Source organism: Crocuta crocuta, unplaced genomic scaffold (genome assembly GCF_008692635.1).
Source record: "Crocuta crocuta isolate KB4526 unplaced genomic scaffold, BGI_CrCroc_1.0 scaffold84, whole genome shotgun sequence".
Taxonomy (NCBI): Eukaryota; Metazoa; Chordata; class Mammalia; order Carnivora; family Hyaenidae; genus Crocuta; species Crocuta crocuta.
The window spans coordinates 5,433,389-5,443,821 of record NW_027530213.1 but is presented as its reverse complement, the minus strand read 5'-3'; the positions used below and the strand labels follow the sequence as shown (position 1 = coordinate 5,443,821).

At 42.8% G+C, this 10,433-nt stretch overlaps 1 pseudogene; it reads right to left on the bottom strand.

The window, feature by feature from the left end:
- Positions 1-2,876: 2,876 nt before the first annotated feature.
- On the bottom strand, positions 2,877-9,167 carry LOC144232649 (uncharacterized; annotated as a pseudogene).
- Between the last annotated feature and the right edge of the window lie 1,266 nt (positions 9,168-10,433).

Sequence of the window (10,433 nt, the reverse complement as noted above, 5' to 3'; positions counted from 1 at the left end):
GGAAGGAAAATGGTCCCAGAGGGAGGCTGGAAGCATCAGGAAAGACTGAAGAGCAAGAAAAGTCAATTATGTCTGTAACCTAGAAGAATTTTCACTGCAAGAACCCATAATAATATTTGAATAGAATATGCAAATATTATGCAAAAGCAAGTATACTGGGAGGGAGGGAAAAGGCGTTTCCGTATCATGTGACTGGGGTAAGAAGGATTAGGTTCCCTGCATCAGGCTGGACCTCTAAGTCAGCTGTGGAAGGAGAGTGAATCAGTATTGACCCTCACACTCACAGAGGGGTAAAAATAGGACAAATGTGAAATACCCTATAAACCCCAAGTCATGCAGGGCTGGAGACAAAAAGAATGTAGAAACAGGTAGAACAAGTATAAAGCAAGTAACAGGATGGTAAATTTTGCATCAAATAAAGTACTAATATATAAATGAATAATAGTAAATAAATCATCATAAATAAATATAGATATATAGAAATATAGTATTAATTCTAATACTACTGTAAGCTGTGATCTCAGTGGCTGACAGTAGAAATAACAGTTCACTTATGGAAGTCATATGTTAAACTGCCTAACAAGCAGTGACTCATTTAATCCTGAAGGCATTCATATGTCGTAAGTACCATTATTTATTCCCACTTTAAAAATGAAGAAATTTAGGCACAGAAAGGTAGAATGACAGACTCGGGATCACCCAGCAGGTGCGGGCGGTGCCAGCATTTGAAACCATGCCTTTAATTCTCAGCTTGTGTTTTTGATCGCCACATTGTGCTGTATGATAGGATAACCCTCCTGTGGTAGCACTGAGAAAGCCAGACTTAGTGTCTGGCATTAAAGGAAATAAATTGTCTGAAACTTCAGGAATTTCCCCAGAATTAGAAATTGAAGCCACCAATATATTAAAACTTAAAACAGGGGCGCCTGGGTGGCTCAGTTGTTTGAGCATCTGACTTCGGCTCAGGCCATCATATGGTTCATGGGTTCGAGCCCCTCATTGGGCTCAGTACTGACAGCTCAGAGCCTGGAGCCTGCTTCAGATTCTGTAACTCCCTCTCTCTCTGCCTCCCTCCCTCCTGCTCATGCTCTGTCTTTCTCTCTCAAAAATAAATAAACATTGAAAAAATTAAAACTTAAAATACCACATCCAGAGCAGCTTGTTTATTATTTATATTAAGAGTCTTAAGAAGTTTCATTCTTTGATGTAGTAGTTGCCTTTCTAGGAAAGTATGGAGAAAAATGGATGGGTAGAGATGTTCATGGAGTCTTATCTGTGACAGAGAAAAAAAATGAAACAGTATAAATGTGTCATTAATGATGATGTTTAGTTGATGAGATAAAATATGGCCATTAAAAGAGTATTGATAAATAAAAGTATTATACATACATCCAACATTTATATGTACATAATAAAAATCCATTATACTAAGTAATGGGGAAGGGAATCAAATAGCACACACTAGAATAATCACACATATATACAATCCCCTTCTCCCATTCTCCTTGACAAAAATCATCAAAGAAAAAGACAACTGTAAAAAACCCAATATCGTCTTGAAGCAAATATATCAAAATATTACTAAGATGTATATTGGGGTGGTGGGATTAGTTATGTATTTGTTCCTCTTTTTGCATTTTCCAGTTCTTCTTGGGGTCTGTGTTAAAATTAATATGTAAATTCATTAACACCAAATACGGTTGTCTGAAATGGTGAAATCTTCTCTTTTCTGATGAGAGGGTGCTTGTGCTCTCCCTGAGTGCATTTAGATAAAGATCAATTACCCAAAGAGGGAAGAGTTCCTGATGGAACACAGCCGTGTTTCCTTCTAGGGAAAATACAACAATGAATACCAAGTGGTTTGGATTCACCCGCCTTGCGTGGAAGGCCCCGTCTCTTCCAGCTGATGATACCCAGACACAGCCACAGCCAGCTGCTCTAAGGGAAGGCCATGCTGGGCATGACTCTTGGATGGCAGGAGGAGAGAGGAAACGGGACACTGGAGAAAAACAAACAACGAAACAACCTGTGTGAGTCCACTGCTCTCTTTAGAACTTTAAGTGATACTTTTGTGGATCCATCCATCCATCCATCCATCCATCCATCCATCCATCCATCCATCCCCCCATCCATCCATCCAAGATCATTTCTTCAGCAAATCAGGAGTGCATGTCTGTCATATGGAAGCACTATGCTAGGGGCCAAGGGGCTAACATTAGTTTAGGGACGAGTTACTGTTTGAGTCCTAAAGACCAATCAATTGTGGAAATAGAGACTTCATGCTCTCTCTTTTCTTTTTTAAACTAAGGTCTGCTTCAGTTTCCTTATCTCCTGCTATTGATACGATATTGCTTAGATGTTTGGTTATCCTGAGAATCAAAAGCCCACTGGCTATTCACTATGTTCCATTAAAGTCAGTTCCTCAAAGGATAGTTTGTCCAGGGAGGCATTGAGGGACAGCAGTCTTTCTTCTTGAATATAGAGAACTAATAACACTAATATTAGAAGGACATGTGACTTTCTTGTCCATGGACGTATTAGATATTTTCAAACCATGTTATATTTGTTGCAAATGTATCAAAATACTGTGAATGCTTATCACTACCCTGAAATTACTGTCATTCGGCTTGCGTGTTATTTAATGACTTAACAAAGAAACATAATCGCTTCTATTTACAATTAAAAATATCCTATTTGGATAGCTATTTTGCTATGAATTAGGATTCCCCAGAGAAACAGACTAGGAGGCATATATATGATTTACTCTATGAAGAGATTTATTATAATGAACTGGCTCATGCAATTTTGGAGGTCAGCATGTCCTGAGATCTGCATTCTCCAAGCTGGAGACCCAGGTGAAGTCTTGTGTCTCCTTCCTAGTCAGGATCAAGCACATCAGCCAGGACAGTAACCCCCTTCTTTTCCTGTTCATTCAGAGTTAGGAGGAGTCCAAAGCAGCAGTCTTAACTTCCAGATCAATGGATTCATTGTTTTGTTTCTCGGTGGAAGCACTCTGCCCTTTGGAACTACGGTTACTAGGCCAGCAGAGCATAAGGTCATGGGAACAGGAAACAAAAGTTTTGCTAGGGGGTCATTCAGGGTAGTGGTGAGTAGTACCACTCCGATTTCCACTCCTTGATTTCTGGACCCGTTGAAGCCTGGCTAAGGGAGAAACAGCACCATAGAGTGAACGCTGATTCAAAGCATATACAGCCTTATGGAGAACCTTGCCCCAGCTCTGGGGGTATTGCCAGCACCATAGCTGAGTCTTCAAAAGGCCATTTCACTGTTCTGTCTGGCCAGCTGCTTCAGGATGGTTGCGAACATGGTTAGAACTCTAGTGAATTCCATGGGCATGGATCCATTGCTGTACCTCATTTGCCGTGAAGTGAGACCCTTGATGAGATGCGATGCTGTGTGGAATAAAATGGTGATGGACCAGGTGTCTTTAAGTTCAAGGATGGTAGTTTTGGCAGAAGTACTGCATGCAGGGTAGGTAAATCCATATCCAGTGTCTGCTCAAGTAAGAACGGAGCACTACTGCCTCCACGATGGAAGTGATCTAATGTAAGCAACATGCCCTCAGGTAGACAGCTGATCATCAGGGGCTCTGTGTTGGTCTCTGCTGCTGGTAGTTTGGTCACTTGGCAGTGGCTATAACCACACTGGCCTTGGTGAGTGGAAGTCCATGTTGTTGAGCCCATGCATAACCTCATCTCTGCCGCCATGGCCACTTTGTTCATGAGCGCGTTGGGCATTGATGGGGTAGTTTGGGTGGCCAGTTGGTATTCACAGAACAGAACACCCTCTCCACCTGATTATTATAATACCCCTCTGCTGAGATATTCTTTTGGTGAGCATTCACACAGGACCCAAATATCGTCACTTATTTTTTTTTTTTTTTGCCCTGCTGAGAGGTCTATACACATACCTTTTCCCCACATATCCTTGTCACCATTTTCCAATCATGTTCCTTCTACGTCTCTGACCATCCTGCCAAATAATTGGCCACAACCCATAAAGCAGTGCATAATTACATATTTTGCCATTTCTAAACAAAGTACACAACCAGGTGCATTGCTCAAAGTTCTAACTACTGGCAGGATTTCCCTTCACTGTTGTCCTTCAGAGATATCCCAGAGGGGCTGAGTCTGCTGATGTCCACTTTCAGGTGGTGCTTGCGTATCATGTCTTCTCTTCCTCTGTCAACTGATTGTAGGGAATTCTTCATGGAGCTGCAGGCACAGGCAGGGAGAGAGAAGGTAGCATTGCAGGAGTGGGGACCACAGACATTTATGCCACTTCTTTGTGTAACGTGTACCTTCAAGGCCACTCAGGCAAGCCCAATTACATAGGTATCATGTCCAGTTGATGACAGAGTGTTGCTGTGCACACCCGACTTTATGGCTTGATTGGTCAGAAAATGCTTGGTTCGTGATGGGAGCTCAGGAAACATGGTAACTTGGTGGCCCATGGTTAAGCATTTAATCTCTACTACAGCCCAGTAGCAGGCCAATAGTTGTTTCTCAAAAGAAGAATAGTTACCTACATAGGATTGTTCCCAAATCCTAAGGCACTGCACTGTGATTCACCCACAGACTCCAAACAGCATTTTTCTCCACCCCTGATAATTCAAGCACCATTGGATCCTATGGGCTGTATGCCCCAAGTAGCAGAACAGCTTGGACCTGTTGTAGAGCTTTCTCTTATTCTGGGCCCCACTCAAAACTAGCATCTTTTTGAATCACTTGGTAAACAGGCACACCCAAATGAGGAATATGTTGCCTCCCAATCCTAAGAGGCCCACTAGGCATTAGGCCTCTTTTTTGTTGTAGTAAGGCCCACATGCAACAACTCATCCTTCGCCCTAGAAGGAGTATCTTAACAGATTCCACACCACTAGATGGGTAAACAGTCCACTGAGGTAGATAGAGGCTCCGGTATTTTTATTGGATTTCTGTCCCACCCATTGACATGCAAATATCTTACCAGTAAGTCTAGAATAGCTGCTACTTCTTGCTCACTGGGTCTGATCAGCACAATGTCATCAACGTAATGGACTAATATCATCCTTCATGGAAGGGAAAAGCAATCAAGATGCCCACAAACAAAGTTATAACATAGCGCTGGAGCATTGATAGACTCCTGAAGGAGGACCCTGAAGGTGTATTACTGACCTTGCCAACTGAAAGCGGAGTGCTTCTGGTGATCTTTACCACTGTCTTTTGAGAAAAAAAGCATTTGCCAAATCAAGGGCTAGATATTAGGTACCACAATGTATATTAATTTGCTCAACCAGTGAGCAACCACATCTGGTACAGCAGCTGCAGTTGGATTCACCACCTGATTAGGGCATGAAGATCTGCCCTCATTCTCCAAGATCCACTTGCCTTCTGCATCGGACAAATCGCAGCATTGAATGGGGTTGTGGGAATCACTGTCCTTGTGTCCTTCAAGTCCTTTCTGGTGGCATTAATCTCCGTGATCCTTCCAAGAATCTAGTATTTGTTACCCTGAAAATCGAAGAGCCCACTGGATATGGTGTCCTTCTAAAGACAGTTTATCAAAGGGTAGTTTATCCAGGAAGAAGTAGAGGAAAACTAATTTTTCTGCACCTTGGAAGTTCTTCCATGGCTAAGAATTTTATAGACTGGGTTAGGACAAAATACATCTTTATTTTTATTAACTGTTAACTTAAATGTATTTTCTTCAATCACAAATATATATAATACATGGAAGAAATATTACAAAGACTTTCTTGCCAATAGAAATCACAGGTATTTTCAAATCTCGTTATAGTTGTTGCATGTATATCAAAATATTATGTATGTTCATTATTACCCTAAAATTATTGTCAATCATCTCAGCAATAAGTTTTGATATTTAATGAGTTAATAAAGAAGCATAATTGTTACTTGTTACATCTATTTAAGAAAACTATTTTGAGAAAAAAGCCAAAAATCCTATTTTGATAAGTATATTTCAATATAATTGCACTTAACAGAGTAAAGTTATATGGGTGCAATACCGAATGTCTTGTGTCTCAGATCACCATCATAGCTAATTTGGGTATGGGGCAACATCTGTATTTTCTATCTGGCTAGACAGTCTCTAATAATCTTCCTTGGCACTGATAATACTATTTTATTTTTATTCTTCCTCTCCCTCAGCTATTTCACAAATTATTTTGGACCCGAAGCATAAGAGGCCTATGAAAATGTGTGTCATCTTATTTCTACTCCCCTAAATGTTCTACTGAATTTAGTTCTGCTCAAAGAATTATACCCTTTGTTGCTGCATTCCAATTATGAGCCTTAAAATAATCTCAGGGTTTTAGGAATGGCAGAATAAGGAAGAGCTTTCCATCAGAGATAATCACAGAAGATATTTATTCATTGTTCCTTCATTCAACTAATGTTTTCCAGAGACTATATTGAATGTCAGGAATGTACCAGATTATTTAGGGCTTCAAGAATGGACGTGACATGGTTACAATAGTAAAAAACTTAATCAGGCAGAAGAGTTAGACATGTAGAAGGCCCCAAGGACACAGAGCATGGATCAGGGTATGCTGTCTGGCACAGAAGAACATGGGTTTGTGGGCAAAGATACATTTAAACCTAGTGTGTAAGACTGAGTTTGAGTATAGCTGTCAAAGTAGAGAAGGGTCAGAGGAGAAAGATTGGTTGATGGTGGGGCCATTACAGTCAGAAGAATCAAAACATGTAAAGGAACATATGTTTTTGGGGCCACAGTTGGTGTCTATGAGGCAGGGACAAGCATTATCTGGGCAGAAAAGTGGGAAAAGGTGCTACCAGAAAGGTAGAATAGCATGGGGACTGGACTTGGGATTTCTCAACAGGTAATGGAAGGCTATTAATAACTTTTAAGCAGGGGAATAGCATGATCAGACACAAGCATTAGAAAGATGATTCAGGAGATGATGACACATTGAAGGCAGACAGGAAATCAAAAAGATCCTGTGACCTGAGATTGGAGAAAAAAAGAAAAGAAAGAATCAAAGGTGTCTTTCAACTTTCCTGCTTAGGTGAGAGATTTGGTGGTGACATCCTTAATTGGAGAAGGTCAGGTTAGAGGCTCAAAGTAAAGGTCTGGAGCTCAAGGGAGATATTGAGTCTGGGAAAATAAATGCATGAGTCATCCACATGGAAGTGATAGTTAAAGCTATGGGAATAAGTGCATTTTCCTAGGAGAGTGTCTAGACTTGAGATGTGAGGAGCTTTGAGGACACAACCCTGGGGGAGCACTGACATGGAAGGGTGGAGTCAGGAAATATGAGTCAGTGAGGAAAATAAGGGAGACAAGTCAGACTATCCTTCAGAGAATCCAGAAGCACCATCAGAGGAAAACTGAGGGGGGTGGGTGAATTCAATGAGAATCTCAAAAGTAGTTAACGGAGGCTGAGGTCCAAGATGACTATCCTGGAGGTGAAGTGAAATTTGTCCACATGAAGATGACATCTAGGGGGCTCTTTTAGTCTGCTGGGCTCACAGCAGGATGCCAAAGACTGGGGTGGGAGGCTTCAACAACAGAAATTTCCTTCCTCACTGTTCTGGAGACTGGCAGTCTAGAGATCTGGGTGCCATTAGGTCTGGTTTCTCCTTAGGTTTCTTTGTGGCTTACAGATGGCCACCTTCTAGCTGTGTCTTCCCAGGGCCTTTCTCTGTGTCTGCACATTCTTGGTGTCTCCTTCTGCTCTTATAAAGGTATCATTCCTACTGAAACAGGCCTCCATCCTTATGACCTCACTTAACCTTAATTGCCTCCTTAAAGGCCTTACCTCTTAGCACGGTCACAATGGGGGGTTAGAGCTTCAACGTATGAATGGTGGTGGGGTATGATTCAATCCATGGTAAGAGCTGGGATGGGAAATGCTGACATGAAATGGGGTTGCAAAGACCGAGGACTCCAGAAGAGGGGAGTGAACCAGTTTCTCTAAGAGGATGTGTAGAAGGAATCATGCACCTCTTAAGAGGAGTACATGGATGAGAAGACCCATCACTGACGTTCAAAGGCTTGTGGACCAGGGTAAGATGGCATCTGTATTTTCCCCACAATGGATTGGCCGTATGGAGAAAGTGACCTTACAGTATGAAGGTTTGCTATCTGTTGTTTTCTAGTGGTACTGCCACTCGGCGCTCCTCGAGGCTATGGGATAGTCAGGACCACAGAGGGGACGTTGGATGAATCTACTTGGTCAACCCACAGCCCTAGTTTTGTATCACTGAACCCTCAGCCACCTGATGAAGTCGAGTCTGTTTCCAGATGCCTTTCCCATCAGGAGCTACATTTGGTCATGGCCCCTGCTGACTCAGCAATGCTGGAGTTGGTACTAGACATCAGAGAGGGGTCATGCCATGGTCAGTTACCCATATGAAGATGTGGCACTCTGCGTGAGCTTTGTCTTCTGTAAAGGTCCAAGCTTCTGGGCCTCCTGTTACCCTTGCAGCCAGAGTATTCCCTCTGAAATGTAAATTATACTCCAGATCTCCTCTGCAAAACTCTCCAGCAGGTCTCCTTCACACTTAGACTAAAACCAGGGTAGGGGTGTCTGTGTTGCTCAGTCAGTTAAGCATTGACTCTTGATTTTGGCTCAGGTCATGCATGATCTCACAATTTGTTAAATCAAACCCCGAGTCTGGCTCTGTGCCAATAGTACAGAGCCTGCTTGGAATTCTTTCTCTCTCTCTGCCCCTCTGCCAGCTCATGCTCTCTCTCTTTCTCTCTCAAAATAAATAAATAAGCTTAAACAACAACAAACCCCCCAGGGTCATTGCCACCCTCTCTTCTCGCCATGACCTATGGGAGTGATTCTGCCTTCCTCTCTCTGCCACCATGGGACATTTGGTGATGTTTGGAGACTTCTGGGGTTGTCACAACTTATGAAGTGCTAATGACATCTGGTAGATAAAGGCTAGGGATGCTGCTAAATGTCCTACGATGCACAAGCCTCAGACCCACCTCCCGCTGCAACGACAAAAAGCTATCTAGTCCTAAATTTCAATAGTGCTGAGGGTGAAAGACCCCACAGGGCACTCTTGTTCTGGCATGCGCACCCTGCCCACCTCCTCTGGTATTCCTCCTGAGTCACTCTTCTCCTGGTCAGTCTTGATTTTCTCAGACATATCACTACTACCTGAGGACATGGCATTCACTGCTCCCACTGGTATGGCCCCTAAATGTTTGCAGAGGCTGCTCCTTCCTAAGGTTTTCTCTGATCTTACCAACTAGCTCCTTCCCTTTAAGCACTCCCTCTCCTTTCTTCTTAGCCTCCTTATCACCTGCAATTATAAAGCTTAATGGGTTCTTTTCATCTTTCTTCCTTGCTAGGAGGTGACCTCCAAGATAGCACAAGCCTCGTCCTGTTCACGGCGGTGTATCCCATTCCAAAGGCCCACCACATAGTTGAACCTCAATAGCCAGCTTCCAACAAAGCCAAGGAGGGTATAAAAGTTGCCTTTGGAGGAGGAGAAGGTTCCTGGGATGCAGTGATGTGTGATCCCCTTACTCTCTCAATACTCATCTGGTGAAAATTCTCCAATTATTATATTTTTTTAATTTTGAGAGAGAGAGAGAGAGAGAGCCAGAGAGAGAGAGCTAGAGGGCGCATGAGTGGGGGAGGGGCAGAGAGAGAGGGAACCAGAGTCCCAAGCGGGCTCTGGGCTGTCAGTGCAGAGTCTGATGCAGGGCTCGAACTCAAAAACTGTGAGATCATAACCTTAGTGGAAGTCAAGAGTTGGACGCTTAAATGACTGAGCCACCCAGGTGCCTGAAAACTCTTCAGTTAGATTTTGAAGTCGCTTGGCTTCACGTGTACCTATCACTCAACCAGCATAATGAGGGCTCCACCAAGGGAAGCCACTGGATCCAAAGAGTTACAAGTCATGGAGGTAAATGGCAGGCATCTGAGATGCATCTGCTTCGGTGAAATAGCTCTTACTTCATTCACCTCTCATTCTGGACTTTAGGCGTTTGCAGTAATAGGCTGGGCAGCATGGCCAGCAACCTCAAACACTAAATTCAAGTACAGCTTTCAACAGTGTTCACAATGTATTATGTAAACCACATATATGCCTACGAGTATGTGCAAATGTTCACAGGCTTCTCATCATATAGAGGTGTGAGTTCTCTTACCATGGGCCAACCACTGTTTTCGGTCAGGTTATTTTGATTAGAACATAAATGCAACGGAAGTAGGCAAGTCACTGCAGACTGAGAGTTGGGCAGAGGAGAGCCAGCAGAAGTGGCTCCAAAGTTCTACGCTGGCTGAATGTTCCCAGAGATGGTCGGGATTCACTTTAGTTTATTTCTAGTGGAGCTATTTTAGAACATTGTATGAACTCTTCTTCTATTAAATAATTTCAGAACGCACTCATCTTCAAGACTGTTGGGTTCCTGTCCACAATAACTTT